Raw genomic sequence first — 7,072 nt, forward strand, 5'->3', positions numbered from 1 at the left:
GTAGAATATGGAGATAAATGAGAAGAAACCTCTTCCACGAAGGATCTCACAGTATAATGGAACACTGCCACTGTCAAAGTGGCTTCAAAGGATACTTGTAATCCCCTTTAATATTTTGACCCAAATATTAGTACATGGAAGTCTAGAACACTTGCTAAAGGCTCAAGGACTACACAAGGAAGATACAGATAATAATAATAATAATAATAATAATAATAACAAATTTACTCTAACATTAATGGATAAAACTGTGCTATTAGTGCTATTATACAGAATTAAAAGATAAATCATGTTTGAATCTTGAATTTGAAGGAGTCTGGATTGCCCTGTCTCCCCTTCATGATTAACCATATTCTCTGCTCCATCTACTTCCCTTGCCTCTAATTTTATGTTAGAAGCATAGAAGTCCTTATTTTGGTTGTTTCCCTGTGTGCAGCTCCCTTCTCATTTTCACAGACCTAAACTGTTCACGCCAAATATCCAGAGAAGACGCAATTAGAAAAGCCAGGAACTGTCTCCTTATATTCATTTTTTGCCAAATTAAGTCACACTGATTTTATGTCCATATTACTCAGACCAGCATCCCTCGCTCCCTAATGTGAAATCCTGTAAATGTCTATTCTGGATTACCCCAACAGCCTCCTAACTTCTTCTTCTATACTGCACATGAACTGATCATCTTATCTTCTTGGTCTGTCTAGCCTCTACAATGTTTTTGTAATACACCAAAATATTTAGCAAGCATCTTCCTTGCTAAAACACTGTGCTATTATAGATAAGAAAGAGATAAATCATATTTGTACCTTGAATGGTAAAGAGTTGGATTGCCCTGTCTCCCCTTTGTGACCAGCCGTACTCTCTGCTCCAGCTACTTCCCTTATTTTGGTTGTTTCCCTGTGTGCAGCTGTCTTTACTACTTTTTATTCCTGCAGTGTACACAAACTTTTGGGTGGCTCCTCTGACCATTCCCAAACTTAATTTTGTTACTCTGCCAAACTAGCTCCTCTACAATATTTCTGTAATACACCAAAATATTTAGCAAACATCTTCCTTCTATTAGAAAATAAAGAGATAAATCATGTTACAGTCTGGATCTTGAGTGAACCTCAAAGTCCCAGGTGTTGAAGGCATGGTCTGTAGCCCATGACTGTATCAGGAGGTAGTGAAACTATTAATAGGTGAGGCTGAGTAGGAGGAGGTTAGGTAATTGAGGTTATTCCCCTGAAGGGGTTACTGGAACCCAGGCCCCTTTTCATCTTGTTCTTTTCTTCATGGCTGCCATGAGGTGAGCACTTTTCTCTGCCGCATGCTTCTGCCATAATGTACTGCCTTACCATAGGCCCAAAGGCAATGGGACCAAGTGACAATGGACTGAAACTGCCAAAACTATGAGTTAAAACTTTTCTTCCTAAAAGTTGATTACCTCACATATTTTATCAATTGATGGAAAGCTAAGAAGTCCCATGGACCAGTTGGAGAGACCAATAACAAACAAGTAAGTACAACTTAGTAAGACAGATATTGTGAAAGTGATTATACACAAGGTATACTGGAGTGCCAAGAAAGGAGGAGGTCAATGCAGAAGAACTTCTCCAAAGAAACTATGCTATGGTCAAACTCAAAGAATGAATAGAAATCCATCAAGCATGGGTAAGAGTCCATTGGGAGGGCATTCCAGGCAGCAAGATCTTCAGGTATAAATGCTATGAATAATGAAACAGTAGAGGGTGGTTGAGAAATTCCAAGTAAGTGATTTGGGCTGGCTGGCATTTATTGTTTGGTGGAGGTGGGTGGGGAAGAAATGAAGCAGGAAAGTCAGGCAAGATCAGGTTACAATGGACATTGTAAGATATGCTGAAGTATTTGAATTTTATCCTGAAGATTAGGGAAGGCACTGAAAGAGTTTTAAATGAAAAGAAAAAGGGATCAGAATTACATTTCAGAAAGCATACTCTTATAACAGACTGAAAGGTTACAGGAATAAGACTAGAAGTAAAGAAACCAAATAGGAGGCCAGCTAAGGAATCCAAAGCAGTCTGCTGGAAAACCAGACAAGGTGAGAGGTAGGGTGAGTGGAAAGAAGTGACAGATCAGCCAGCTAAAGAATGCAGTGGAGTAAAAAAGTCAAGCCAAGGATGACACCAGGTTTCTGCTTAGGCAACTGGACAGAGAAATTCCATTCTCAAAATGAAGATAGCAGAGTAGATGTAAATCTGTGGTTACTGTGATGAACTTTGTTATAGAAATATTTCTGTTAAGAAATAATCTTGTTAATAGATTTTCTGGAGTTCAAAGTTAAACCACCAAATTAGATTTGAGTGTCATACACATTTACAAGGGAATGAAAGCAATTGGTCTATGGTCTGATTCCGAGGTCCTTGATCCATTTTGAGTTCAGTTTTGTGCAGGGTGAGAGATGGGGTTTAATTTCATTCTGTTGCATATGGTTTTCCAGTTTTCCCAGCACCATTTGTTGAAGAGGCTATCTTTTCTCCATTACATATTTTTGGCCCCTTTGTCTAGTATGAGAAAATTGTATTTATTTGGGTTTGTGTCCATGTCCTCCATTCTGTACCATTGATCTACCTGTCTATTTTGGTACCAATACCATGCCGTTTTTGTTACTATTGCTTTGTAGTAGAGTTGAAGATCTGGTATTGCAATACCCCCTGCTTCACTCTTTCTACTGAGGATTGCTTTAGCTATTCTGGGTTTTTTATTCTTCTAGATGAATTTCATAATTGCTTGCTCTATTTCTATAAGGTACATCATTGGGATTTTAATTGGAATTGCATTGAATCTGTATAGCACTTTTGGTAGTATGGCCATTTTGACAATATTAATTCTGCCTATCCAAGAACATGGGAGATCTTTCCATCTTCTAAGGTTTTCTTTAATTTCTTTCTTTAGTGTTCTGTAGTTCTCATTGTAGAGGTCTTTCACCTCTTTTGTGAGATTGATTCCCAAGTATTTTACTTTTTTCGATGCTATTGTGGTGAATGGGGTAGTTTTCCTAACTTCTCTTTCTGAAGATTCATCACTTATGTATAAAAATGCATTGGAAAAAAAAATGCATTGGATTTATGAGCATTGATCTTGTAACCTGCTACTTCACTGAATTCACTTATGAGTTCTAAAAGTTTTCTGGTGGAATTTCCAGGTTCCTCTAAATATATAATCATGTCATCAGCAAAAAGGGATAGTTTGAGTTCTTCTTTTCCAATTCACATCCCTTTAATTTCTTTGATTTTTCTAATTGCTCTGGCTAGAGTTTCAAGGATGATGTTGAATAGAAGTGGTGAAAGAGGGCATCCCTGCCTTGTTCCAGTTTTTAGGGGGAATGCTTTCAGTTTTTCACCATTTAGAATGATATTGGCCATGGGCTTAGCATAGATGGCCTTTACAATGTTAAGGAATGTTCCCACTATCCCAATTTTTTCTAGTGTTTTGAGCATGAAGGGATACTGTATTTTATCGAATGCTTTTTCTGCATCTATTGAAATAATCATGTCATTCTTAACTTTAAGTCTGTTGAGATGGTGAATGACATTTATTGATTTCCAGATGTTGAACCAACCTTGCATCCCTGGGATAAAACCCACTCGATCATGGTGCACTATCTTTTTAATATATTTTTGGATGCGATTTGCCAAAATTTTGTTGATAATTTTTGCATTGATGTTCATTAAGGATATTGGTCTGAAATTTTCTTTCCTCGATGTGTCTCTGTCTGGTTTAGGTATCAGGGTGATATTGGCTTCATAGAATGAGTTTGGGAGGGTTCCCTCCTCTTCTATTTCATGGAATACTTTGAGGAGTATTAGAATGAGCTCTTCTTTAACGGTTTTGTAGAACTCGGCTGAGAACCCATCTGGTCCTGGACTTTTCTTTGTTGGTAGGCTTCTGATGACCTCTTCTATTTCATTGCTTGAAATTGATTTATTTAAGTTGTGTATGTCCTCCTCGTTCAGTTTAGGTAATTCATATGTCTCTAGAAACTTGTTGATGTCTTCAAGGTTTTCTGTTTGTTGGAGTATAGATTTTCAAAATAGCTTCTAATTATGTTTTGAATTTCACTCGTGTCTGTTGTGATATTTCCTTGTTCATTCTGAATTTTAGTAATTTGAGTTTTCTCCCTCTTTCTCTTTGTTAGTGTGGCTAAGGGTTTATCAATTTTATTTATTTTTTCAAAGAACCAACTATTTATTTTGTTAATTTTTCCAATTGTTTCTTTTGTTTCAATTTCGTTGATTTTGGCTCTGATTTTAACTATTTCCTGTCTTCTACTACTTTTGGTGTTGGTCTGCTCTTCTTTCTCTAGGACTTTGAGCTGTAGTGTTAAGTCGTTTATTTGTTGATTTCCACTTCTTTTGTTGAATGCGCCCCATGAAATAAATCTTCCTCTAAGTACTGCTTTCATAGTGTCCCTGAGATTTTTTGATATGATGTGTCTTTGTTCTCGTTTACTTCTAAGAATTTTTTTATTTCCCTCCTGATGTCTTCTATTATTCATTCATCATATAATAGCATATTATTTAATCTCCAGGTATTGGAGAAGTTTCTGTTTTTTATTCTGTCATTTATTTCTAATTTCAATCCATTATGATCTGATAGAGTACAAGGTAGTATCTCTATCTTCTTGTATTTGCTAACAGTAGCTGTGTGGCATAAAATATGGTCTATTTTAGAGAAGGATCCATGTGCTGCTGAGAAGAAAGTGTATTCATTCTTTGTTGGTTGGTATATTCTATATATGTCTGTTAAGTCTAAATTTTCGATTGTGTTATTGAGATCTATGGTTTCTTTATTCAATTTTTGTTTGGAGGATCTATCCAGTGGTGAGAGAGGTGTGTTAAAATCGCCTAGTATTATTGTGTTGTGGTCTATTTGATTTCTGGAATTGAGAAGGATTTGTTTGACGTACGTGGATGAGCCAATGTTCGGGGCATAGATATTTATGATTGTTATGTCTTGCTGATTTATGCTTCCCTGAAGCAGTATGTAATGTCCTTCTTTATCCCTTCTGACTAGTTTTGGCTTGAAGTCCACATTATCTGAAATGAGGATGGATACTCCAGCTTTTTTGCTGTGTCCGTGTGCATGGTATGTTTTTTCCCATCCTTTCACCTTTATTCTATGGGTATCTCTATGAAATGAGTCTCTTGCAGGCAGCATATTGTTGGATTTTTCTTTTTAATCCAATCTGCCAGTCTATGTCTTTTGATTGATGAGTTCAGGCCATTAACATTCAGGGTTATTTTGTGATATGATTTGTATTCCCAGTCATTTGACTCATTTTTGTTTTTTGACATGATTTGGTTTCTCCTTTATTTGGCTATTCCTTTAGGCTAGTTCCTCCCGTTGCTGGTTTGCATCATTGTTTTTCATCTCTTCCTCATGGAATATTTTGCAGAGAATGTTCTGTAATGCTGGCTTTCTTTTTGTAAATTCCTTTAGCTTTTGTTTATCATGGAAGGATCTTATTTCATCCTCAAATCTGAAAGTAAGTTTTGCTGGGTATAAGATTCTTGGTTGGCATCCGTTTTCTTTCAGAGCTTGAAAAATGTTGTTCCAGGCCCTTCTAGCTTTTAGGGTCTGGATTGAAAACTCTGCTGATATCCATATTGGTTTCCCCCTGAAAGTAATTTGATTCTTTTCTCTCATAGCCTTTAAAATTCTGTCTTTATTTTGTATGTCAGGTATTTTCATAATAATGTGCCTTGGTGTGGGTCTGTTGTAATTTTGTATATTTGGAGTCCTATAAGCCTCTTGTACTTGGTTTTCCATTTCATTCTTCAGATTTGGGAAATTTTCTGATATTATTTCATTGAATAGATTGTTCATTCCTTTGTTTTGTTTCTCTAAGCCTTCCTCAATCCCAATAATTCTTAAATTTGGTCTTTTCATGATATTCCATAGTTCTTGTAGATTCTGTTCATGATTTCTTACCATCTTCTCTGTTTGGTCAACTTTGTTTTCAAGATTAAATATTTTGTCTTCAATGTCTGAGGTTCTGTCTTCCAGATGTTCTATCCTATTGGTTATGCTTTCTATGGAGTTTTTAACTTGGTTTATTGTTTCCTTCATTTCAAGGATTTCTGTTTGTTTGTTTGTTTGTTTTTTTAGTATCTCTAACTCTTTATTGAAATGATCTCTTGCTTCCCATATTTGGTCTTTTAACTGTTGATTGGTGCAATCATTTAATGCCTGCATTTGCTCTTTCATCTCCTCCTTCAATGCCTGCATTTGCTCTTTCATCTCCTCGTTTGCTTCCCTGATTGTTTTAATTATGTACATTCTGAACTCCCTTTCTGACATTTCTTCTGCTGTGTTGTCATTGGGTTTTATTGATATGGTATCTAGGTTTGTTTGTGACATTTTCTTCCCTTGTTTTCTCATATTGGTCAGATGTCAGTGGGACTCAGATATTGCAGATTTCCTCTATTGACTTCTAGTGTCCCTGTAGATTTCCAGTATATCACCTCCCAGCCTTCAATAGCCTGAAGTCTTGGAGGAACTTGATAATGCAGTGCTTCCGAAGAAAGTTGCCCCTAGCCTGCTACTGGTTCGAGGACTTGAAGCTGGCTCTGTGCAGAAAGGCTCTCACTGGGCGGTCTGCTCCGAGAAGCTGGCCGTGAAAGAAGCCTGCCGCCGGAGGGAGTCGGGCTGCTTGGGGAAGTCCCTGGCTGCCCTGTCCTGATCCCTGAAGCTGCCTGCAGACCGGAGCTTGCCGCTGGCTCCGGGATTTGGAGGTGGTTCTGTGCAGAAAGGCTCTCACTGGGCGGCCTGCTCCGAGAAGCTGGCCGTGTGGGAGGAGCCCACCGCCGGACGGAGCAGGGCTACCTGGGGAAGACTCTAGCTGCCCTGCCCTGCTCTGATAAGCTACCCCTATCCAGGCCTGCCGCCTAGGCCGAGCTTCACCGGGTGGGGTAGACTCACCCCGTGGCTCTATTTTAGTCCAAGTCTCTCAATGCCTCCCCTTTTTGAATCCTGGGTTCTGGAGCGACAGGAGATGCAGTCACCCTCTAGTCCGCCATCTTGGATCCTCGGCTCCTTCTTTACTTAACTGTTT

This window comes from Sciurus carolinensis, chromosome 11 (assembly GCF_902686445.1).
Source record: "Sciurus carolinensis chromosome 11, mSciCar1.2, whole genome shotgun sequence".
Classification (NCBI taxonomy): Eukaryota; Metazoa; Chordata; class Mammalia; order Rodentia; family Sciuridae; genus Sciurus; species Sciurus carolinensis.